Here is a 26,057-nt window from a genome sequence, read left to right as displayed (position 1 = left end):
TAAAAATGCACTATTGGCGTATACTGGATATACTTCTAGATTGGTCTCTCTTAATTTATTAATATTTAATTAATCAATCAATTAAACTTTGTATTCCCTAACACAGTGTTTGCACATGTTGGATGTGCAATATGTATTGGGTTAAACTGAATTAAGGAACATAAAAGTAATTATTGTAACTCCATCTCCTAAATGAAACACTTCTAAATTGTATTAAAAGGAAGAGGTAGAACATCGGTATCCATAGAACAAACACTTGGACAAAAACTGATAATCTGAAAAGTGATGGCTTTATTCTCAGCTTTTCCATCATAGTGCTACAGGACTTTGGAAAGCTGCTTTGCTTCTCTGGGCCTCCGTTTCCTGGATATGTTTAATGCCGTACATGTGTACATGAGCTCTCTAAAGTTTCTTCATATTGAATGCTAGGGTAAGTTCAGATTTTACTAAGCATGCTTGAGGAGAAACTGGAGTTATAGTTCCCTATTTTACATTGCCTTTCTTAATGATTCTGCCTGGAAAAATTCCATAATTTTTTCTGACGCTGCACATTCTTTTCCATCTTATGTCATCCTTTAGTCTGTGGATGAGATGTGCCCAGAGCCTGGGATGCGCCTGGCCTTCCCACAGGGCTGGCAGCCCTGTCACAGCAGCCTGCCATCACACAGATGCACATGCTTATTTCTATTCAGGGCCTCTCTCTCACTGTCTGGCTTGTGAATTATGTGTCTGCTTTCTGTTTCCCATCAGAATGTTCATTCCTCACCACTCGATCATTTTTCATCAGTAGAGATCCACAATCATCACCCTCATTGGTAATCCTCTCACCCTACCAGATGAAAAACATATTTATTTTTGCTGTTGTTTTCAACCCCGAATCTTCTCACTTTTCAGTGAACCTGGCTTTAAGACAAAGATGATCAGCTTAAGAGGACAGAGAGAGGATGGTTAGTCCCTGGTCTTTCTACTCACAGATCATAACACGATCAACCTAAGAAAGGATAAAACAATTTGATATTAATTGTCAAATATTTCTTACAAAATATATGGGAGGAAAAAACCCATCAATATTGAGAAACACTTCATCTCAATAATCTTGACTGTAATACCACACACATGAGTGAACTTATATACTAATAACAACAGTTCTTATGGTCAATTGATATATCTGAAATTGTTATTGTTTCCATTACTTTCAGCAAGAATGCAGACACAAAGATTATTTAATGTTTTAACTTTTAGGATAAAAGGGATTTAAAGGAAATTATGACTCAGTGTAATTAATATCTGATATAAAAATATTTTTAAAATAACAAAATATTAAGACTAGAAATCTGGTATATGCCCCCTGAATAAGAACATGCTTTTCTTCAGTGCTGCCTTTCAGGAAAATGTGATTGAAAAGGTCATCAGAAAAAGAAGCTAGAATTTTATAACTAAATCTAACTTAGCCTTGGGACCAGCATAGGTCTCATTTCAGAAACTGATGGTCTAAATCTTAGGTAAAAGTCAAATGTCTGTGATAATTCTGTGGGTCTTTCAACCACCCACAGTCACAATCAGTCATACGGCCTAACAGAACAGACGGAAATATTTTATGGTGGTTTTGCTTCCACATCTAGGTGAAACTAGGGGTGTTACAGAGATTTTTCAGCAAAACATCTCTAAGCCGACATTTGCTCTGAATTGTATTAAATCGGCAAATCGCTGCTCAATGTTGCTAGACTCTATAGATAATAAAGTAGAAGATAAAGAAGAGCAAAGAATAACTCTAATTCATCCCTATTTTTGAAATGCATATTGAGGATTTACCTTATGGCTATTGAAGTTACAGCTAGCACTGGCATATGGTGCTGAGAAAATTGTTTTTAATAAACCCAAGAATTATGCATCCAGTTGAGTCCTGTTCCTCCATCCATGCAAGCTCTGTTCCTCGAGGTAATCACTTTAAGCAGATAAACAATATTTTCTATAACTGCCATTGTCCAAAACAATTTTGGAATTCCTGTTTTGGTAAAGATAGGCATCCTTCATATGATAAGTTTTGTTTGTGGTGGGTTCTAATTTTATCTTTTGTTTGTAATACATTGTTAGCATATATGTATGCATAGCAAAGTGGTTAAGAACATGAACTCAGGACCAAAAATGGATGGGTTTCAATTTCAGCTCAACCACTTCCTACCTGTGAGACCTTGAACATATTACTTAACTTGTCTATGCATAAGTTTCTTCCTCTCTAACTCTTTATCTACTTCACGGAGAAGTTGTGAGGATTAAATTATCTTCTTTTATGTATATGTGTGAGTATACTATATATCTGTATAGTATACTACATAAACATATATATAGGAAGTGCTAATAAGTGTTTGACATTATTATTCTTATTACATAATTATAGAACATCTTTCCTTTCTTATATTTTGGTGAGGAGCCTTCACAAAGTTATTTTACCTTTCACTTTGTAAATATCACCTTTACCCATGATAAATACTTTTTCAAAATATTGAAAAATTTACTAAAAGTAAAGTTATCATAAATTTCAATAAAATTTTTGATATTGTAATCTTAGTGTGGTTAATAGTAGTTATTGCTTGTTAATTCTTCCACAATGGTTTTAGGATCACTTTGGAACTATATCAAATTATTATACACATTTAGGAAAATTAATATTGCTATATTTAATCTTCCTATGTAGAAACATGGCCTGTCTCTCCATTTTCAAGACATCTTTTAATGTTGCTCATTAACATTGTGTAATGTTATTCATATTGTTATTCATATGTATTTTGCATTTTTGTTGGGATTTCTAATTTATGGAATCATTATTTCCATCATATTTTCTAACCGGTCATTGCTGATGTCTTAGGTTGGTTCCCCCCAAAGTAGACAATGAGAAAAGGATTCATGTGCAAGGGAAGTTCTGGTATCCCAACCTCACCAAGTTTCCACTGCATCCAAATTTTACTTAACCAACCAGGTAAAATGTTAGAGCTTCTTCCACCTGCTATAGTTAACACATTAAATTTGAACTCTGATAAGTGCACCAATATCAATAAATTTGGTCTTACCATTCAAACACATTTTGCAATTCATTTTCAGTATGAGCTAGTTCCTCCCAAGTTACTTTTTAATATATGCATACCCTGAAGCATGCTGATATTCTCCACCCCCTCTCTTTATTAGAGAAGTTATGGGTTCACAGAAAAATTGTTAAAAAAAATAATAATAAAGGATTACCATATACCATCCCACCGCCAACATCTTGCGGTGTGGAATATTTGTCACAATTTATGATAGCATATTTTTATAACTGCACTATTAACTAAAGTCCATGATTTAACTTAGGGTTCACTGCTTGTGTAGTGCAATTCCATGGAATTTTAAAAAAAATTTATTCTACTACCGTATATACAATCTAATACGTCTCCTTTTAGTCATATTCAGATATATATTTCAGTGCTGTTAATTGCATTCACAAAGTTGTGCTGCCATCACCATCATTCATTACCAAAACATTTTCATCATTCCAAACAGGAACCCTGAAAATTGCAATTTCTTATCTTCCTTAACTGACCGAACATATAGTCTATTCTGGAGAATGATCCATGTGCACTCGACAAGAATGTGTATTCTGTTTTCGTTGGGTGCAGTGTTCTATATACATGTCTGTTAAATCTAGTTGGTTTAGTGTATCGTTCAAGTCCTGTACTTACTTATTGATATTCTGACTAGATGTTCTATCCATTAATGAGAGTAGGGTGTTAAAGTCTCTTACTTTCAATGTGGAGTCGTCAATTTCTCCCTTCAAATCTGCCAGTATTTGCTTCATATATTTTGAGGCCCTGCTGTTAGATGTATATATGTATTTATTATTGTTACATCTTCCTGTTGAATTGTCCCTTTATCAGTATAATGACCATCTTTGTCCCTTGTAACTGTTTTTGACTTAAAGTCTATTTTATCCGATATTAATATAGCCATTCCAGTTCTCTTTTGGTTACTACCTGCATAGTATATTTCTTCCCCTCCTTTCACTGTCAACCTACTTGTATCTTTGACTTTAAGGTGAGTCTCTTGCAGACAGCATATAGTTGGGTCATATTTTTTTTATTATTGTTCATTCTGCCAATCTCTGCCTTTTGACTGCAGAGTTTAATCCATTTAAATTAAAGTCACTACTTATAATACAGGACATTCTTCTGCCATTTTGCTATTTAGCCTTTATAAGTCTTATATCTTTTTTGTCCCTCAATTCCATTAGAACCTACTTTTAAACTTATTTGCTTTTTTGTGTTGTACCATATTGAGTGCCTTCTCATTTCTATCTGGATATATTTTTCGTGTATTTTCCTTGTGGTTACCGTGGGGTTAAAATTTAACATCCTAAATATACAGCAATCATATCTGGTTTGATATCAACTTAACTTCAATGGCATTCACATGTATTTTCCTATACCCCTCTGTCTCCCCACCATTTTTTTGTACTTGTTACCACTTATATCTTTGTACATTGTATGCACAAAATCCTAGATTTATCATTACTCTTTATGCATTTGCATCTTAGCTCCTGGAGGAAGTGAGAAGTGGAATTACATACCAAATGATACATTACAATAATACTGGCATTTATAATTACCCAAATGGTTACCTTTACTGCAAGTCTTAATTTCTTTATGCTGCTTTGCACCATTGTCTAATGTCCTTCCCTTTCATGCTGGAGAACTCTCTTTAGCATTGCTTGTAGGGCCAGTCTAGTGGTGATGAACTCTCTGAGCTTTTGTTTATCTGAGAATATCTTACTGTCTTCTTCGTATTTGGAAAAAGGGTCTCACAGGATATAAAATTCTTGGCTGGCAGTTGTTTTCCTTCAGCACTTTAAGTATTCCAACCCACTGCCTTCTTGCCTCCGTGGTTTCTGATGAGAATTCAGCACTCAATCTTATTAGGGCTCCTGTGTATGTAAAACATTACTATTCTCTTGTAGCTTTTAGAACTCTCTCCTGTCCTTTGCATTTGCTAGTGTAATCAGTATATGATGTGGTGTATTTTTCTTCATGTTTATCCTGCTTGGTGCTATCTGAACTTCTTGGATGTGCATATTCACATCTTTTGCTAAGTTTGGGAAGTTCTCTGTCATTATTTCTTTGATTATTCCTTCCGTCCCCTTCTCTCTTTCTTCTCTTTCTGGGACTCCCATAACACATATATTGGTATGCTTGATACTGTCCCACTGATAGGCTATTTCCACTTTTAATATTTCTTTTTTCTTTCTGCTCCTCAGCTGACTCATTTCAAGTGTCTTATCTTAATGTTCACTGATTTTTTCTTCTGCCAGCTCCAATCTTCTCTTAATACCCTCCTGGGCATTTTCCGTTACAATTATTGTGCTATTTAACGCCAATAGTTCTGTTTGGTTTCTTTTAAAATTTCTATCTCTTTACTTAGACTCACAAATTGTTTCTTCATTGTTTTCCTGATCTCCTTTAGTTCTTTCTCTATACTCTTTCATCTCCTTGAACATTTTTAAGATTCTTTTTTTTAATGCTTTGTTTGGTACGTCCATATTCTCCTCTTCTTTGTTGGTGTTTCCTGTATTTTCCTCCTTTTCCTTTGGATAGGCCATCATTTCCTGTTTCTTTGTTTCTCTTCTACTCTTTTGTTGTACATGGTACATTTTACTATTTTAAAATGTTAACTCTGGTATTTACTCCCTGGGAAGTCTGTTTCTTGGTTTTGTAACCAGCTGGTGGTAAGACAGATTTTCTTTAGCTTCAGCCCTCCTATCGGGAAGGTCTGCCCCTGGTGAATGCAATGTGCAGAGCTTGCCCTGTCTTTCCTGGCCAGTGTCTTGCCCTGTGGTTTTGCCTGTTTTGGAGTCCCCTGCTTACAGGAGTTTGGTTGTCCTTCTGTTTCCCAGGAGACAGATCCCCCCCTCTCCTGGGTAACTGACATCGGCAGGCCTTTGTCCCAGACTGTCCTCCTCTATAGTTTCTTACACTCTTTTCATTGTTTCATGCTACTTTTGCCTGAAGGGCAAATTCTGGGAGGAGGGTCAGCTCGGAGGGGACTTTCCCAAGATAGTCTTTCCCAGTGAAAAGAGGACCATGGACCCACAAAGGGGCACTGACTGGCTCCAAAGTGCCCTGGGGAGGGGATCAGGAAGAGCTCCAAACTCTTCTCTGACACTTCCCCAAAGCTAAGCTTTCCTGGCCTGCCCAGCAAATGCAGCCCTTCACCTAAATGTCCCCTGCACCTCTGAGAAAGCACTGCATCATTAAATCTCCACCACCTCCACTCCTGCCTGGGGAGGGTTGAAACAATGGCCACTGCTACTTTTGACCAAGGTGGGTTGAAACAACAGCTGCCCTCAGAGCCAGGACCCAGCAATATATTTGCTAATCAAAGCTGTGATCAGTGACCAGCCATATCCATCTTGTTCTTGGGGAAGAGGATTTTTATGTCCCTTTCTGTCACCAGCAGCCAGCCAGGGACTGGACCCCGCAATGGCCTGCCATGGGAGTGGGGGATGGGTACCCACAGCCCCTGCACAGAGAAAGCAACATATAGTTCTTTACCTTAATTTATCTACCTCTTCGGTAATTTATCTTAACTGTAATTTAGCCTCTCTCTCCCACTCTTCCCTGGGTACCTTGCAGTTTTCTTCTGTCCTTTGGAGTTTCAAAATAGTTGTTTCAGACAGCTCCTGCCTATTTAATAGCTAGTTTTGGTGGGAGGACTGAGTCCTGGAGCTCCCTACTCTGCCATCTTCCCTGGAAGACAGGTGAGCATGCTGAGATTTGACACAAGTTATAAGATGCTTGGGGTGAATCTTGAGAAAAAAGGGGAATCAGTTTGCAAGACAACTACTCCAGGAAAGGTTATTACAAGGTCTTTAATAAGAGAAAACAAATCTCAGACACAGGAGGGAAGGCTTCTTCCACTACCAAAGGACTTTCAGAGTGATTCACTATTCTTAGCATCATTTCAGTCCTCCAAAATATCCCTATTCAAAGACTCAAGGTTTCCTTCCTTCCCATTCAATGACCTTACTTTCACATGAAAGACTTGATGAGGCTGCGAATTCACCTTCGGATTTTTCAGAGAGATCAATCATAGAGGTATGAGAAATAAGAGATAATTTTAGATTCATCATAGAAGCTCTCTGCTTCTCTTACTCTGACTTAACAGAGTCACACTGCTTGACAGTTTAATGACCTGAGATATCATTTTCTTTCTGAAAATGGTTTATCGTATTGATAAACAGCCAAAACAGCTAAGTGCAGCAGCCCCTTCAATAGCTATTTCATCACAATCAACTGTAGGTGATAAGTTTGCTAATCATGATGTCACTGCATGCCATGGCTTACTCGGATCCCATTTCCTTTTGGTAAGGATCTCAGTGCTGCATTTAAGGATAATTCAAAGACAAAACTGAACCAATACTCAAAGACAACATACATGTTTGAAAAAATAAATACATGCTGGGAGAAGATATTTGCCATGAATATATCTACAAATGATTAGCATATAAAATACCAAAAAGGAATTTCTGTAATTAATAAGAGAAAGGCCAACAACACAGGAGAAAAAAGGAAAAGGCATATAATAGCCAGCTCACAGGGAAATGGCCGATAAAGACATGGCAAAATGCCCAACCTAATTGAACACTTAATCTTTAGATAATGATTCTTTTTATCCCTATATATTTTGCCCTGATTTCTAATGTGCTGATATTAATAAAGCAGTAACATTTTCTTTTGGTTAACATTTTCTGGGTACCTTTTCCTAACTTTCTGTACCCTTATGTTTTTGTGTCTGATTTCACACAGCTGAATTTTTAAAAATATAATCTGACAAGTTATTTATTTTTACTACTGGTGAGAATGATCCATTTACATTTATAAAATTATTGATATATTTGAAACTTATTCCACCATCTTATTTTGTGCTGGCTATCTGTTCTGTTTTTTGTCCATTTTTGTTTCTTTTTTGGCTTCTTTAGGGTTAATTTTTTCTTATTTTATTTCTCCCATCTTTCAGCATATTTCTGTTTTTTTCAATTACTCTCCTAAAGATACTACTGAACATAAACATAAAAATTATTTTCTCTCTCTACTCTATTTTCAAACAACAAAAAAACTTGGAACAACTTAATTCTGATCAACTCCATCCAATCCTACATGCTATTGTGGTACATACAACATTTTACACTTTCTTAGTTACTCCAAAGTTTAGACATTATTGTTTTTATATACTCAATGCTTATTTATATATACTCAATTGTTTACAAGATGAATTTCTCTTCTAGTCATTTAATATGGCATCTCAGATATTCTTAATGGTATAATTTTCCTGCATTTTGAAGTATATCCTTTCAAACTTCTTTCAGCATCTTTTAGGGATAAACTCAGATTTTTATTTATCCTAATTTTTTTTACCCTTATTCTTGAAAAATGATGAAAGTTCTAGATTATTTTCTCTTAGAACTATGAAGATATTCCTCCACTCTCTTCTTGGCTTCCATTTTTAAGGAATCTGCCATCAATCATATTCATGTGTATGTTCATTTGTCTATGGTTCTATTAAGTCTCTCTCTTTTTCTTTGGTGATCTGCAAGGAATTCATCTTTTTATATGCTTAAGATTCATTTATGCCTCTTGAATATGAGGATTCATGTCTTTAATCAAGTCTAGAAAATCTTAGGCCTTACCACTCTAAATAGATATCACTCCTTCATTTTGTCTAGTCTCCTCTAAAATTACCATTAGACACACATCAGATTATATTTTTTATTACAAGTTATTCTTTTCTTTTATAAAATGTCTTCTTTTTAATGGTATTTATTCCTTTCCCATATTTTCTATGTTACAGTTGTTCTCATTCACTGTGGCATATTTCTTCATGTGTTTTAATTCTGCATTGTAAATCTATATTCAACGGGCTTTTTCTGAGTTTTGCACCTGGCCTGGCATGAGGGCTCTCTCTCCTCAGAGGGTGTATATTCACTCCTTTCCACATATATGCAGCATCTTATTTCATGTTGCTCATTTTGCTTCATTTTTACTTGTATTTCTTATATATATTATATACATATTTTGCTTTGGGATCAGCTTAAGTTTAATTTCTAAGTTTGTGGTTCCCTAAACCACACGAGAAGTATAAATTTGAACTCCAAACCAATGTGGTTACATGTCAGTGGAAACAAACCTTGTTCATTGTTTGTTTGCCCTTTGAAAGCATTAGCACCAACAATCTTCTTTGTCTTCTTCCTTTGCCCACAAGAAATTTTTCTTTTTTGCTTTTTTTGTTTGTTTTAGTTTTTCTATCTTACCTTTTACTAATTTTTTTGTTCTTTGTGATTCTCACTTTTGTTCAGGAGTTCAGTCCCAGTCCCTTCCCACCTTCCCCAGGCCCAAGGCCTGGTATCCTGGGAAAGTTTCCTGTTTATCTGGAACTCTTCCACTGCGGAGTTTAGATTTGGAATCTATTTCCCAATCAGTTTTCTAACTCTGTTTTTTAACCCCTTGAGATTCCCTGACTGTTGGGCATAGAATCATGTCCCCCACAAAAGTTATATTCAGATCCCAGCCCTGGTCGCTTGGGTGTGAACCCTTTTGTAAAAAGGACTGTTGACAATTTTATTAGTTAAGGTGTGCCCAAACTGAGTGAGGGTGGGCATTAATCCAATATTACTGAAGTCTTTATGAGCAAGGGAAATTGGTCTTAGAAAGAGAAGCCACAGGGAACAACCAGAAGCTGGAAGTTGACAAACTTTTTTTTTTTAACATGAAAACACTTTATAATAATAAGTAAAACTTTATTTATTCAGAGCTTGAAAACCTAGTAGCAAAACAAACTATTTGCATATAATGTAGTGCAATGAACAACTGTTCATTGAAGACTCCTAAAGTCTTTAAACTTTTATACACAAACAAGAATGGAATCCATTAGAATAAATGATTTCAAGATGTCGAGAGTATCTTATCAAGAATTTCTAGACTTCAAGAAGAGAGAAGATGCCACCATATGCATTGCCATCTGACAGAAAAGCCATGGACCAAGGATGACCTGCAGCCAGCCCCAGCACACCACAGTCTTCAAGGGGGAAAGCATCGCCTTGCTGATGTCTCAATTTTAGACATCACCTAGTCTCATAACCTTGATCCAATAAATTCCTATTGTTTAAACCAACCCACTGTATGGTATTTGTTTATTTGTTTTAGCAGTTAGGACATTAAAATACTTACATTATAGTGAACACATTCTAAAAGTGGTTCGTTATATTTTATCCATACACATTAAAGTGAGGCTTTTCAGGTTATGCATCTGTATTATTGCCATAAATAGAAGTCCTATAAATTTGATTTTAATTTCATCTTTGATCCAAGAGTTCCTTAGGAGATCATTTTTAATTTCCAAGAAGTTGTGAGTTTAGTTGCTAAATTTCAATTTTTATTGAAGGGTTAGTCTAATGTACAACTTGTATATTTTTCTGAATTTGGAATTTATTGAGATTTCTTAAGTAGTGCAGTACATAAACAATCTGAATAATGTTTCTAAGAAAAATTAAAAGGTTGAAATATTTTTAAGGAACAAAATTCAATTATCATTCTAATAATTAAATCTATTAATCAGAGTATTCTATATCCTTATTTATTTTATATCTGACCATCTGTCAACAATTGAAAGTAGTAACTACTGTTATCATGTCTCCAAACTATTAACATGTCCCCAAACTACTAAATTCTTTCACTTCCTTCCCTTTTTCTCCAGCAGTTTCTGCTCTTTATATGTCAGTGCCATGTTATGTGCTGCCTAGAGTTCTATGCTATTATATCTTCTGTATTGACAGCCACTCTTATCTTTCCCCCGTTTACTGATTTGGTTTTAGAATGATTGTTTCAATGGATATCATAGTCCCACTCTTCCTTTATTTAGCTGTTGTTTGCTGATATACATTTGTCCAACATTTTATTTTTATTTTTTACTGATTTTGCTATTTGGTTTTGGATTATCTTTTGTGTATGGGCCATATTTAGATATTTTGAGATGGCCAATTTTTAATCTTTGTATTCTAATAGTGAGTTTAATCTTTTTTCCACTTATGATTATTATGATTTTTGTCATGGATTGAATTGTGTCCCCCCAAAAGACTGATCAAGTCCTAAACCCCAGCCCTGTGATTGTGACCCCATTTGGAAATAGGATCTTTGAAGATATTATTAGTGAAGACGAGGTTACAGTGGATTGGGGTGGGCCCTAATTCAATATGACTGGTGTCCTTATGAGCAAAGAGACCAAGACAGAGAGAGACTCAGGCAGCCACGTGAGAGAAGCAGGGACTGGGTTATGCTGCCACAAATCAAGGGCTGTCAGGGACTGCCATCCACCCACCAGAAGCCAGGGGAGAAGCGTGGAATGGTTCTCTCCTTTCAGAGGAAGCCTGGCCCTGCTGACACCTTGATTTCAGATTTCTAGCTTCCGGAACTGAGACAATAAATTTCTGTGGTTTAAGCCAGCTGGTCTGCAGTACTTTGTTACAGCAGCCCTGGAAAACTAAAAGAGCTGTGCATGAAATATTTAGTCATATGAAAACCACCTTGATAAATGCTCCATTTATTTTGTGCTTTCTTTCTTTTACTTGTCTTTCAGTAAAGAGATATTTTGTTTGCTTAATTTCAATAGTAATTTGGAAGCCACCATGTTTATGATTTCTTTGAAAATATGTTAAAAATAAACTGTAATATATATTTTTCAAATTTTCTGCATCAGTGCAGAAGTGTTATTCATTGACTTCCTCCTATAACCGATGAGAAATGTAACATACTTTATTTCCTCTCTGCTATCACCAACCTCACTCTACTTCCTAGTTTTATTAAAATATATTCTCGTATCATAAGTCCAATTTGGAATTATTACATGATATACATCTTCTCTTTAAGAATTATTTTTGAGATTAACATGGATTTTTACAGTTTTGCTTAGTTAAAACAATATTCAACTAGTTTCAATGCATATCAGCTGGCATTTTATACTGTAACTTCCTCATTTTTGTGATCTCTATTTTAATTAATCTCTTGTTCAGCTTGTGAAAATTTTTTTTCAGAAGTGAGTGTGGGCAGTGCATTTTCTCAGACTTTGCATATGAGAAAAGGACTTTTTCTGCCAAAGTACATGGCCCACAATTTGGCTGACTGTCGGGTTTTTCAATGGTAATATCACCCTCAAATAAACTACTCCTCCATTTTTTTCCCAGTTATTTATTAAGAGAAGGATAACTCTGAAGTCTTGATCCTTTCTCATTTTGATTATTTAAAAAAGTATCAGGTCAGAGGTCCGCTGTTCTCAGGGAAGTACAGAAGGATAAAGCCCTGCTTAATTCCAATAGGGGCATTTCCCTACCATCTTTACCCTTTCCTCTCCCTTGTCTTCTCCTGCAAAGCCCTTAAAAGATCTGGCTTACCATTTGCCCAGCTGTCCACACCAGAGGAGGCAGGACACCACGCAGGCCCACCCATGTCAGAAGCCATCCTCCAGGCTGTAAACTCTTCTTGGTTTGAACTATCCAGGCCAGGAGTGAATTCTGTAGTTCTTTAGTGCTATGGATAGAGCCCAAATACAGTATGTTCAAAAGGAGAAAAGCAATCCAGGGCTCTGCCCTCAGAAGGCTCCAAGTCTACTTTGCCTCCCTCACTCACCTCTGATTTAGGTGATGAAAATGATTTTATTCCTTATACCCAACCTACCATATTCATTTGTACTTCTGAATCAGAGTTTCGTACTTCATAAGAGATGTGAAGATTGTTGGTACCACCTGCACAAAACAGAACCTCCTTCTCATAAAAGCAAATCACAGATATGCATGAAACATCTACTGATTGGCCCTTGTTTAACTTTAACAGAACTGTACTTTGATTTTCCATACCACCTGCCTTTGTGAAGAATATTAAAGGAAATCATCCTATGAAACCCATGAATATATTCATGGTAAGATATTGGTGATGGTGTTAATTACATTGCACAGTAAGTCTATTCCCTGTCAGTTCAGCCTTAACCAAGGTTTTAAAATCTTTTATTTTCCTAAGCAGAGAAATTTAAAGTCCTATTCTCATGGTATATCCTGACCCCCAAAGTTAGGCTATTGTCTTATAATCCAGTTTCAGTAACTGAGTTCCGCCCTAGCAAGGCTGCATCTTTCCCAGTTGGTCTTTGTTCCGGTTCATCCTCACCAGCCCTTCTAGGTATGGAGAGGGCTGTCCCTAAACCCAGGCCTGTAATAGAGTGATGTCTCTCTGGTGCAAGATGTACTACCCTGACATAAGCTCATTCATTTCAGTATGGCTCAGCCTCTTATTCTCCAGGCATCGCTTGGTCATTAACTGTGCCCTTCATTGGTGGATACTCATTTCCTTTCAAGTGCCCACTTCAGAGGTTTTCCCAGATATCTTACCATGCCTCAGTGGTCCTATGTAGCCATAAACCCTACATTCCTAAGGTAAGCCTGTTCTCATATCATACTTTATTTATCACTAGAACTACAGCAATTCTCAAGGCCTTACTTGGAATTATCTACAGACGATGAAAGTCTTATGTGGCAGCAATAAATACTTGCAAAAAATTATTTATTGGACTTGCCCTGTTGTATGATGGGAGGTTTTTAGGGCTCATTTTGAGTCATCAGGTGCTGAAATCCAGTTCTATGAAATAGAGATGGTGCCTACACCACTTCACACAATTTTACCTCTTACTATTTTGCTAAAAGGTGTGTAAATAATTGAAGCATACTTACACATGTGTTTTATATTTGTCTTTAATCTTCCTCACAAAGGAAATCATGAGTGGTTATTTCTCCACCACTGAATAGCATAAGAAAAGAGAAATACACAAGTATCTCCATTGTTTCACATTCATCTAAGTAAACTTTAGGAGTATTTCTACAAGGCTTTGCCAGTAAGTAGAAATGTTTTATTTAAATATTGGCAATGTTTATTTTGATTAAGTCAAGAAATGGCTCATAAAACCCAGGAGAGATTAATTTTTTCAGAAATTCTCTCATATAAATCCCTTTTGAAATTATGGATTGAAAATTTGAATTTCAATCATATGAACAATAGAGCAAAAAAAAAATCTGAGCCTTTTAACAATCAATCATTTTCTTTCTATGTTAGTTGTCTGTTTTTCTTTTTGAATCTTCATGTGGTTCACTTGATGACCTCAACAGTTGTTTCTGTTCATCAATGAATGTTTATTGAGCACCAGTTATCAATTAGATCCTCTGATAAGCATTTCATGTGTGCTACCTCACTCCATTTCAGATCAGCTCTCCAAGATAAGATCATCATAAACATTTTGATGAGAAAAGTGGGGCCCAGACAGCTCTCTAAGGCATCTCACATCAAATGGCCTTCTCATAGAAGCAATCTGGAAAGGCAGGGAAAGGGATCTAATCATTAGTATGAACCAGAGCATAGTGATCCTATGAAAAAAATAGAGTATTTCATTTCATCTAAACAAATATCCCTCAGGCACTGTTCTATTTTGCAATAAATTTTCATATTTTACAAATAATCACTTATTTAATCCTCATGATATATAAGTGCTATTATTGTCTCCATTTTACAGATGAGAAAACTGAAGCACAGAGAAATCAAGTAATTTGTCCAAGAAAACGTAGTGTGTGGTGAAGAAAAATTTCAAATCCCAGCAGGCAGCTTCCAGAGTTCATGCTTGTCAGAACCATACTAAAGAATATAGTTAATATAACATAGACAAGTCTGTACAGAGAGATAAGCAGTGGAGGTATTTTTTCATAATGCTTTCTGCAGATTTGAGTTTTTTGAATTTTGCATGTAGTTCAGCTCATTGAGAATGACAATGCTTTATGGGCCTTTGCCAAGGTTTTAAAAAATGTATATTAAAGGATGAAAACCACTGACTGGCAAGGGAAGTTAAAATGAATGTTCCCAGGCTGTCTCCTTTGGGAAGGATATTTTCCAGGAAATGTATTATTCATTTGGGGATTATAACAAAGCTGGGACATCTGAGTGAAACATATTCATAGAATTATTAAATTTGAAGCACAAAGTGTAAAAAAAAAAGAACATTACCCAGAAGTATTTTCCCAAGGTAAAATTCTAAATCACCCTAGCTTGAACCTTGGGCTCATACATTGTCAGGATTAAGGAAGAATTGCTCACTTTACATAAATGAAAGAAGCCCTATGCCACATGATGCAATACTAACAGTGGCAGAGGAAAACATATTTTTCACTTTTTTCTTTTCATTTTTTTACATTTCTGTGTATCCTTGCTTTTCCTTGGGAATTTGTCTCTTTAAATATTTCATCAGTCAGCTTCTGCCCCCTGTGGTAAGCTGAGGATGTAGTAGTCATTTATATACATGTATCTTTATCTATATTTGTATCTATAGATTTATATGCATATATATTTATTTACTAGGTATATTTATATGTAATAGACATTTATATAGATATAATACATATGTATTAGTACAGATTACAGTATTGGTGTGATGAGGGGCCCTGAGTTTCAGTAGAAATCAAATACTGTGGCTTTTTAAGGAAGTGTGGCAGGGGGAGCAGAGAGCTAGGGGAGGAGAAAATAGCACTTAAGATGCCCCCATGCTTCTAGGGAAGCCATATCATCACCAGGCCCCACTCCAGCATATTTCTTGGGCAATTCTGATTGCAACTATGAAAGCGCTGTCCCAGGACATAATCATAGTGGGGTACAGAGGCCTCTTATTTCCCATTTCTGTCTGTTTATTGCTTAGGTCTTTTAGTTTTGAAGAAATGAGAGCTGATTTAGCTTGTTGAAGGCCACAATCAATCTATCTGTAAATGCATATTTGTTAGAGTGGCTGTACTCGGCGGAAAAATACGTCAAACTTAAGACTTTATGTATTTAACATTTCACTTTATTTATAAATAGCTTTTAAAATATCCACAGAGAGATATAAACCAAGTTAAAATGCAAAGTTAAACTAATATTATATAGAATATTTTTTTCTTTATACAAAATGTTGATATTCAGGCAGCCGCTTTGTTAACTTTTTGTTGATGCATTGAGTATATCTGAAAGCAGCCTGGAGAGAATAAGTGGTTAAAGGAAATGAAGAAGATAGAATATATCAATAATGACTCTGAATGAATATATTTTCCCACTATTCATTATTTATAATTCATCTTTCTATTGAGACAATATTCTAGTAATGTTGGTGAAAAATATCATTGACTTCTGAAATGGGAATTAAAATACCTTATTTTAATTGAGTGGTTGGAAGAAGTAGCCCAGCTCACGGCCTTGTGAAGCAGTAGAAGACAATACACCAACCCAAGCAAAGGCCAGGATCTACTCCCAGGTCTCACGCTCATTCTGGCCTTGGGTAATTTGTTGGACCTCAATAGCCAACAAGTTCCACACCCATGAATTAGGGTTGACTATACCTATTGTATTATTTCCATACATTACTACAGGAAACAATGAGTTACTGAATGAGAAAACTTTGAGAAGCTTTAGAATAAGGTACAGAGGCAATGAATACATGCTAACGTGCTCCTGAAACTTCCTCTCCCAAGAACTGTCCTACTAAAAGAGACCTGGCAAGCTACGGGAATGTGGCTCGGGGGCTTCTTTACAAGACATTTGACATTTAAAAGTGGGATTGCTGCAGGGAGATCCAGGATCTTTTGTTACTGGAGAGAGCCAGCTCTGGAAGGGCCTCTTTGCCTGCAGGAAACAGTTGGAGGATTTCCTTCCCCACGCCACACCCACATAATATTTTTGAAGAAGACATTTGAAACAGGGGGAAATAAAACTGTATTTGTTATTTAATAACTGCTAATTAAAATTATATGGCATCCTTATTAGGACAAGATTTTAGGCAGTGAGTACAAAAGACCTCATACGTGATCCCGCAATACCATGATATGCAATTTGATCAAACTTTTGATTTCCAACCATAAAACATAAAATTTTGTACTTAATATTCCCATCTAGAATCCATAGATTTGGGGGCTCCCTCTGGTGGTTGAATAAAATATAATTTTTGTATTAATTTGGTTATAAAAAAAGAATAAAAAGCTATCCCCTACATTGAAATAATTTCCTGTAGAATATGAAAGGGGTTTCATTTTTAAGATATGACAGTCCTAGAGGTATGATAATGATGATGATGAGAATTCTATTCAACTCTTTGACTTGAGTTGATTGCCATAATCACAGATGATGTGGTTGAAATCAAACTGGTGAAAACAAGCAGAGATGGCAAAATTAGCTTGAAGAATTATAAATTTTTTAAAAAGCACAAGATTTTTAAATGAATAAAATTCTAGAAATATAAATGGAAATTGAAAAAGAATTGGGGGATGTTCCTGTTTGCCCATTATGCAAAATACCAGAAATGGATTGGCTTTTATAAAAGGGGGTTTATTTGGTTACCCAGTTACAGTCTTAAGACCATAAAGTGTCCCAGGTAATGCATCAATAATTGAATACCTTCACTGGAGGATGGCCAGTGGTGTCCAGAAAACCTCTGTAAGCTGGGAAGGCATATGGCTGGCATCTGCTCCGGAGTTCTGGTTTCAAAATGGCTTTCTCTTAGGACATTCCTCTCTAGGCTTCAGCTTCTTTCCAAAATGTCACTCTCAGTTGCTCTTGGGGCATCTGTCCTCTCTTAGCTTCTCCAGAGCAAACATCTGCTTTCAACGGCCGTCTTCAAACTGTCTCTCATCTGCAGCTCCTCTCTCAGCTCCTGTGCATTCTTCAAAGTGTCCCTCTTGGCTGTAGCAAGCTTGCTCTTTCTGTCTGAGCTTCTATAGTGCTCCAGTAAACTAATCAAGGCCCATGCTGAATGGGTGGGATCACACCTCCATGGAAATTATCCAATGAAAGACCTCGCCCACAGTTGAGTGATCACATAACCACAGAAACATCCAATCAAAAGTCTCCAACCCAATCAACACCAATACGTTTCCTGCCCACACAAGACCGCATCAAAGATAATGGCATTTTGGGGGACATAATACATCTGTGGCGACCCGTGGCCTGAGCAAAACAGGCCTGCAGATCTTTGGTGCACAGCAGTCTGCGTGACCCAGGCAGCTAAATGTTTAACCTATTGTCTTTGTAAGCCAGTAAGGAGAAAAAGGGTAAATTGACCTTCAAATGTAACTTTATGGGAAGCAGGCAGGAAGTGAGAGACTCTTAGTCTCACAAAAAGAGCAAAATGTAATTGTTCAAATGTTATTCTAGTCCTTCCTGCACCACCCCTCAGGTCAAAGCGACCTGTTCCTGCATCTATGCTCCCCCCACCCTTAGGAATGTTTTTGTCTAAAACTCTTATAAAAGGGCTTGCTGTTCTCTGAATCACGCAGCTGATTTTCCCTCTGAAAGCGATACCTGCCCGGTGAGAGAAAAGCCATTTGAATTCTTTCTCCCTGTGAGTAAGCCCCAAATAAAGTTCATGTTTAAGCAAATGCTGGGCGTTCTCTTTGGTCTTCTGACTGGTAAAGCCCCCTTGGGCTGTGACAACATCCAAACCAGCACAGGGGGTTCACACACATCACCAAAAATTCTAAAGTATTTCTAAAGTTCATTGTTGCAGCATCAACAACAATAAAGATCATTATAAAATTTTCATTGTCATAAATAATACGTTCTCTCAACAACTTTATTATTCTAACCAAATTATTTTTGACCAGCTTTTTGTGCCTATTCACCCAGAGCAGAAATGTAAATGCTTTACTAGAGAAGTCATCACTTGAAGCCTTGCATAATGGAAAAAGATGAATTATTTCTTCTTCATTCTTCCCAGGTTCTCATAAAAGAATGAAACCTATTTTTAAGCAACTCCACAGTCTCTCTTCTCCTTTCCACTGATTAGTGATGGAGTCTTACTGATATCCGCTGTCTTGAGATAATGGAATGAGGGCCTTAACTGTTTGCTGGTTCATGAGAATGACTCTTTAATTACTGTACATTAAGGAATGCATTTATTATACTAAAATATTCAGAGGGAAATGCTTTCAAGGATAGGAAAATGAAATCATATTCAGATTTATGGGATTAGCCTTCAGAATTTAAACATTCTCAGAAATCAACAAAAGCTCTCATGTGTGGAAGACACATTTGCCCCCACTCCCACCTCCAGGACCTTATGTATTTACACAAGTGCATCTGTTTACATTCATCATTATGGTCATTTCTAGGGTGAACACAGCAAAAAGGGGACAGAGCATCTGTCCAGAAGGTCACATTACTGCAGAACCTCTTGTCCTGGAAAGCTCTACTGAGCTATTAACTGAACAACATGAGAGAAATCTTAAGAGGTATTCATGCACTATTAAGTAAATAGAGAAAAAATAAGAGCAAAATTGTGATTGAGAACCACCCCAGAGATTGGAAGTTGATAAAATTTAAGAAGGCAGCCCCAAGCAGAAAGGATCCACCCTCCAAATGCCTATTTTCATCCCTTCTCTCAGGTTATACCGATAGTGCTACCATCCAAAGTATACATCCACAGGGCACTTGTAGAGCAATGTTCCTTGGGAGAAAAAAGTATATTCTAAGGTCAAACAGTTTGGAGAATGCTTCATATTATACCCCCCATTGGAGATTAAAATAAAAAGAAAGAAAAAGGAAAAGAAGAAAAGAAGGAGGAGGAGGGGGAGCAGAAGGGGAGGAAGAAAAAGAAATCTAGGTAACTTTGTTTCACACAATTTTTCAAACTCACTTTACCATAAAACCAATATTTCCCTATCCTCCCAGCCTATGAACTAGTATTGCACAGAGCTTACTTCTGGGGAAAATGCCTCAGTAAAAAATCATATAAATGTAGCAGCTACGTGAAAAACTAACAAGAGCACTTCTGAGAAATGCCATTTATATAACAACTAGAATGCAGGTTGTTTATGCCCAATGGACAACCCTTACATACCTTTGGCTTCCTGGGAATAGCCTATTGATAGAAGTCATTAGTTCTCAACCCTGACTGCATGTATAATCAACTGAGGATCTTTAAAACAAAAAACAAAACACCACCAATAGGTGGGACTCATACCCAGAGATTTTACTAACAGTGTTTGCAGGTGAGGTCCAAACATTGATATTGTTAGAAGCATCCAGGTAGCCAGGAGTTGGGAACAGAGTTTACCTTGGTTTTCTTCCCATCCTCCCTCCCCTTCTTGCCAAAAATTTTTGTTGAGGAAATTTCAACCATTTTCCCCCTTCACTAAGTGCTTGTTCAAAGGAGCAGGAGTAATGGATGTAAAAAGAAATCAAAGGAAGGTGAGACAGGAGGAACCCAACTGCTTGTCTGGCCCAATCTGCACCCCAAACTGCTCTTATGCTTAATTATCTGACAAAATACCTGGGAGCTTCTCAGAAAATCAATTTAATTTTACCTTGAACTTTATATGCCAGACCCGGAATTATCATTTAAATATTACCTTGTTTTTCTTCCCATTATTTCTGTGTATAAATGCGGGTGGGATCATCACAGGAAGTGCAGAATCCATTGCTAAGACAGGCGTCCCATACTGTCAACTGGAGCTGTAGTTCCGAAAGCCCATGGGTGACTCCTCCAATGATTCCCATAGGCAACCTCAGTTTCTTAGTCAGTCCTGAGAGGAATAGGGATTTCAGTGATGGGTTTCTTAACCCTGAAATTTTCTGGGAGAGCCTAATGGACACGTGTAGCCTCTGACCTTCAACCTGGTCAGGTCTTGTCTTCAAAACATTATTCTATTGGGTGTGAGCCTGACCACTGCACCCTAGTGTTGCTTACTCAAACAACCAAGGCCAGGAAGCAGTTTACCAGGATCTAACCCTGGTGGTTGAGCTCCCTAAACATGGGACCTCTTAGTGGCATGAAAAGCTGATTCCCACACAATTGTCTGCTCCGTACCTCTACCTAAATTTCTAGGTTTCCCTCCAGGATTCGAAAACTTTCCTAGACATTACGCAATCTGTCTGAGTTCTAGGACCATATGTAGTTCTTGTCCGTCCCCTTACATTGTGGGCTAGGTTCTTCCTCCGCACCTTGTGATTAGGATCTGGCCTCAAGGCTGGGCCTGTCTCCCAACCACTGGTCTTCAACTTTCCAACCACAAAATGACTCACACCTGCCACGCTCCACCTGTAGGACTACGTAGCCTGATCTGTACACAACCAGAGTTCCGAATGAGGTGGTGTCGGTGCTCCAGTCACTCCAGTCACCACCTGACCACTCTCCACTGGCCCAGCCTTGACAGCCATGCCCATGTCCCCGAACCCCACTCCGGCCCACTCCCCAGCTTCCAACAGATCTCATGACAGAGCCCCAGTCAAGTACTGTATCCAAGCATATCACTCTGGACTCTTTCTATGGCAAAAACATTGAAAGCAAGTGTGAGAAAAGCATCTATAAATATAAAACCCTATGCACATTATATATTAATAGTAATGAGTTTTGTATTTCCATTAATACAGTTGTGCTAACAGATTACCATAAGCATTAAATAGGATCTGAGAGTCTTCCTGTGATGCTGAAAACCATGACTAAGGCTGTCCCTATGAACAAAATGTGTTGAATTCTAAAGTATCCATTGGCAAAGTAGACTCCCCAAATAGCTCAATCTACAAAATCAGCAGCACTTGCTAGACACCGGTAAAAGATGCTTTGTTGGCAACATGTTTTACAAAGATGTTTGAATAGCAAGGCCCTATCATGTTTTTTATATTTTTACCGCATCTCAAAGAATATCTGCCAATTGAAATGAATAAGGGGAAATACAACATGGAGTACTGTCACACAAAAGTCACTTTGGCTTTGTGTTTCTGGTGCTGTTTGCCCTAACGAAATCTGTCCAGAGGAGTTATGCCATGTTACAATTTTATATACTGGGCTGCCAATATGCAGGCACAATGTGTTTGTACTTGCTGCTAGATGCCCTCAGGTTAGTAGAAGGGCAGAGCAAGTCTTCCCTTAACCACAAAATCATCTGCATTGTCACGAAATAGAAAAATCAGTGTGCCCTTTTCCCCTTAAATGCTGAGCTTGGCTTCTCCTTCCTGGATATGTGTGTTCACATCCATTTCCAGTGTGGTCTGATTTCATCTACACTGACCATTAGTTGCAGTAGATGGGTAACTCTTCCCCTATATGAAATTCTTCAGCCCAAGAAGAAAAATCTTCTCTGGCAAAGTGGCAATGGCTGGTTTCTGTTAATTTCATCTTATGCAAAAATAAAATGATTCTTAAAATTTTCATACTCTGTTCACAGCAAAATTTTGGTAGTCAAACTAGTGCCTTCCTCCCATGTTCTTCATCGGAATATTTGCATAACCCTAGAACTTTCTCTCAAATCTTATTTCTGCCAACTGCCACCAAGATCAGGCACTAGCAAATGACTCATTCCCCACCATCCAGCTTCAGAATACTGGCAGGATTCAAATCCAAGCCTCAGCAACATGGCAAGTCTCCACATCATGCACTTTGGGAGTTGCTATTGATTTTCAAAACTATGAATGTTCACTCTTCCAAGGTATGGGGTCTGCTGCTTCCTTGCCAATGTTTAGGGGCTGGACCTCACATGCCAAAGAGCAAGGACAGAGACAGCCCATTCCCAGTACAATTTCCAACGGATTAGCTCAAACAATTTTCCTTTCTCTCCCACTCAAAAGATGAAGTCAGAAGTCAAATGAATGACTGTGATGTTTTTATAAGGATAACCTGGAAACCAGTCTGATTTGCTTTTAAAGGAAATCTATAAAATATCACAGACTTGGAAATATTAGGAGCAAATTACTTGCAACACATTCGACAACCAATCTCAAAATACCAGTGTGTTACAACAGCTTATCTGAAAAGTGTGGGTCTAAAGGTTTCATGTAGGGCATCGTGGTTTTTACAGCACTTTATATATATTGCCTCATTCAATTATCACAATATTCCTGTAAAGTAGGAGGTACAAATATTATTTCTCTCATATTCAAGCTTCCTTTCATACATATATGAAATTATGAGTCAAGTGGGCAGTTTTGTGTTGCACATAGAGAGCACATAAGGATTTGTTGCATGAAGGAAAGGGAGGAAGGGTAAGAGGGTGAAATGGGTTGATGGATGGAGGGAGGTATAGAGAGATGAGTGGAGGGAGGGATGGAGGGGTGGATGGAGGGAGGGATGGAGAGAGGAAGGGAGGAAAAGAGGGATTATTTTTATGATTGAATTTGAAAGACTTTCCCTTTTCTCTTAAACTCTTTACTTAACAATTAAGAAATGATGCTGTTATACTAGTATTTTACAAAGTCTGTTCTACAAATGTATTTTTCCTTTGAGATGCTTTATAGAAAAAGAAGGTACTGAATTCAAATGAGTTCTGGAAAACACTGAATATTATATCTGCCTTGTAGAGTCGCAATGCCCTTTTGCATAATAAAGATGCTGAAAAGTCCTTCAGTAAAGAATTATGTTTAATTTTGTTTGTTTGTGTTACTCAAATTTTTGACTATGGAAATCTTTTCTCCTTGAAGACCTATTAACATGACTTAGAACTGGGTTCTAACACACTTTGATAACTGTTGCATGAGATGCTGTCTCACAGTTCAGACATTCTAGTGCCCTATAGATGTTTTACACACTTATTTTTATTTGAAAGAAAAAAAGTAGGAGACATCTTATGAGAACCCCTATACAGGCTTCCTCCTGAAAATTGACAGATAAAATCAAAGGAAATAAAAATGAAAAAGAAAATGTTTATCAGTTCTGAAACTAGTAAATATTGCCAACTATATATCACAAGTTTTTGGAAGGAATTACTGCCAAATACAGAAAACTTGAATCAGTGCAAAGAAAAACATCAAAAGTTAAAGTGAAACTTCCCTTCTTGAAAATGGTGCAGTTTTCAGAAAAGTAGCTAAAGAAATTCCCACTAAGAGTGAGTCACTGTAGAACAGGACAGGCGGCACAGGGAAGCTTGGGGAAAAAAACTGGATTCTGCCACATATGGTTCCTGACCCAAGGCCAAGCAAATGCAGAAAAATGCAGAGCCACTCCTCAGTATGTTATTATTGTTTATTTAATAGCATCACTCTTCCTAAAAGTAGCAAATGTTCTCTCCAACTTGGAAGTAGGGGAGGAGATCCTTATAATATAGAGATTCTAGAAGCAAAAGGGAGTGCTTTTCACAGATGCAAGAGAAAGAAAAAAAGAAAATGTGGCCTCACCAAACTGAAAGGCCCTGGAGTTTTTCTCTAACCTGACTTCTTACCTATCTGGTTAAGTAGGAGAATAATCCAGAATCAAAGGGGTGGCCCTCCTCACCCCCACCTCCTCCCCAACACACACACTGAAGCACGCACAGTGAGATACAGAATTCATACAACACACCAGAACTGAAATCTGGTGCATTTTTTTTCCAGCACATAAATAGAGAGCAATATTTAGAAGTAAAGTTTCCTATACCACAGCTCTTTCTTACCTGCCTCAAGTGCAGCATAACTGAATTTATATTTAAATTATAAGGATGAATTTAAATGGTAGCCAGGTGAAAAAAAAGGGAACCATGAATAATCTATCCATGCTATTTTGTGAGAAATAGCAGTCCTGCACAAACTCGACTTTATTTGAAGATGAATATGAGGAAAAACAATAGAATCCCTGCAAAAAAAAAAAAGTTTTAAAAAATATGGCAGGAAGCATTTAGCATGCAAATCATAAATTAGACATATTCTTTACAAAAAGATTTACTCCAGGAAAGAGACAAAAATCTTAAAAGAGTAACTAACTATAGTGTCAAGAGAATTATAAATATATTTAAAATAATATGAACTCAATTGTCTTCAGGTAATTCTCCTTCAAGTTCCCATGGAAGTTATTAAAATTATATAAAGTATTCAACCCTATGCTTACACGTTGAGAATCTGTTCAAAAAGAATTTTGTTCCTGGAAAAACAAAAGTGAACCAAATTGTGTCAAAACAAATCAACAATAAAAGAAAGCACCGGCCAACTCATTAAATAACCAAAATAAATAGATAAATAAAAAGTGTTATAAGACAATTCTTTCAGACTTCCAGGAAGAGTTTATTTCTATGAGCACAGAGAAAGTAGGAAAGCTTCATGCTCCTTTGTATAAATTTAGTGTTACTTTGAAACAAAAAGCTGACCAAATCAGACCAATCTGGATTTAAGAATAAGAGCAAAAGTTATCAATAAACTGTTAAAATTTGTAATCTATATTACAATTCTATTACTATATAACAAAGTGATGTTGATTCCTAGAATGTACGAGTGGTTTAATGCTAGAAGTCTTATTACTATACTTTCTCCCAAAACTAGATCAAGGAAAAAATGCTCTGTGATCATCTTGATAAATTCTGAAAAGTCATTGAACACTTTTCCACATTTTTCTATACTTCCCAATAAAAATCTTTAACATGATTTTAAAAAACCTTCCAACTAAAAGTAGGAAGATTTTTACTCTCAACACTACTATTGATATTTTTCTAGAAATGCTAGCCAAAGGAATTGTTTAAAAAAATTGTTTAAGAATATGAGATATAATTACTGGAAAGGAGGAGTCATACAATTTATTTATGGTTAAATAAAAATTGTTATTTGCAAATAAAATAATTTTCTACTTGAAAAAAAACAAGTATTTTGACTCAAAGTGAGAGAGTTCAACAAAGACATCCAGCTACAAAATTAATATTTTAATATATAACTTTCCTATATATTTCCTTTATGAGTAAATAACTAAACTATCACAAACATATTCCATTCACAATAGCAACTTTTTTGCAAAGGCCTTGCAGGCAGCAAAATGGAAATAGTGAGTGATGGAGTTGTATGTGGTTTTCTCCTACTTTCTTCCTTTCTAGTCTTCTATACTTCTTTTTTTTTAATACACATGTATTAATTTTATAATAAAATACTAAAGACCTAGTTTCTTTAAAAATTTAAAAATGGAAAGCATTCAGATAAACAAAAATTTTGTCATTATGTTTTAATGGATGATACAATTTAATAAAGATTTAACCTCATAAATTACTTCTAAGT

The 26,057-nt window shown here is 36.6% G+C and overlaps 1 long non-coding RNA gene across 4 annotated transcripts in view; it reads right to left on the bottom strand.

The window, feature by feature from the left end:
• Positions 1-26,057, bottom strand: part of LOC119508764 — a 60,373-nt gene that overhangs the window by 4,592 nt on the left and 29,724 nt on the right. For 2 of the 4 annotated variants that reach the window (XR_005211584.1, XR_005211582.1), the window contains exon 2: positions 20,468-20,641. The exons of 1 other annotated variant lie outside the window; for it this stretch is intronic. This is a non-coding gene — a long non-coding RNA (uncharacterized LOC119508764). Of the gene's footprint in view, positions 1-13,812; positions 14,422-20,467; positions 20,642-26,057 lie in introns of those variants that run through there. One more of the 4 variants, XR_005211585.1, reaches the window with a different exon arrangement.

This window comes from Choloepus didactylus, chromosome 14, assembly GCF_015220235.1.
Source record: "Choloepus didactylus isolate mChoDid1 chromosome 14, mChoDid1.pri, whole genome shotgun sequence".
In the NCBI taxonomy this organism is placed as follows: Eukaryota; Metazoa; Chordata; class Mammalia; order Pilosa; family Megalonychidae; genus Choloepus; species Choloepus didactylus.
The sequence above is the reverse complement of the archived record's forward strand: the minus strand, read 5'-3'. Positions and strand labels throughout refer to the sequence as shown.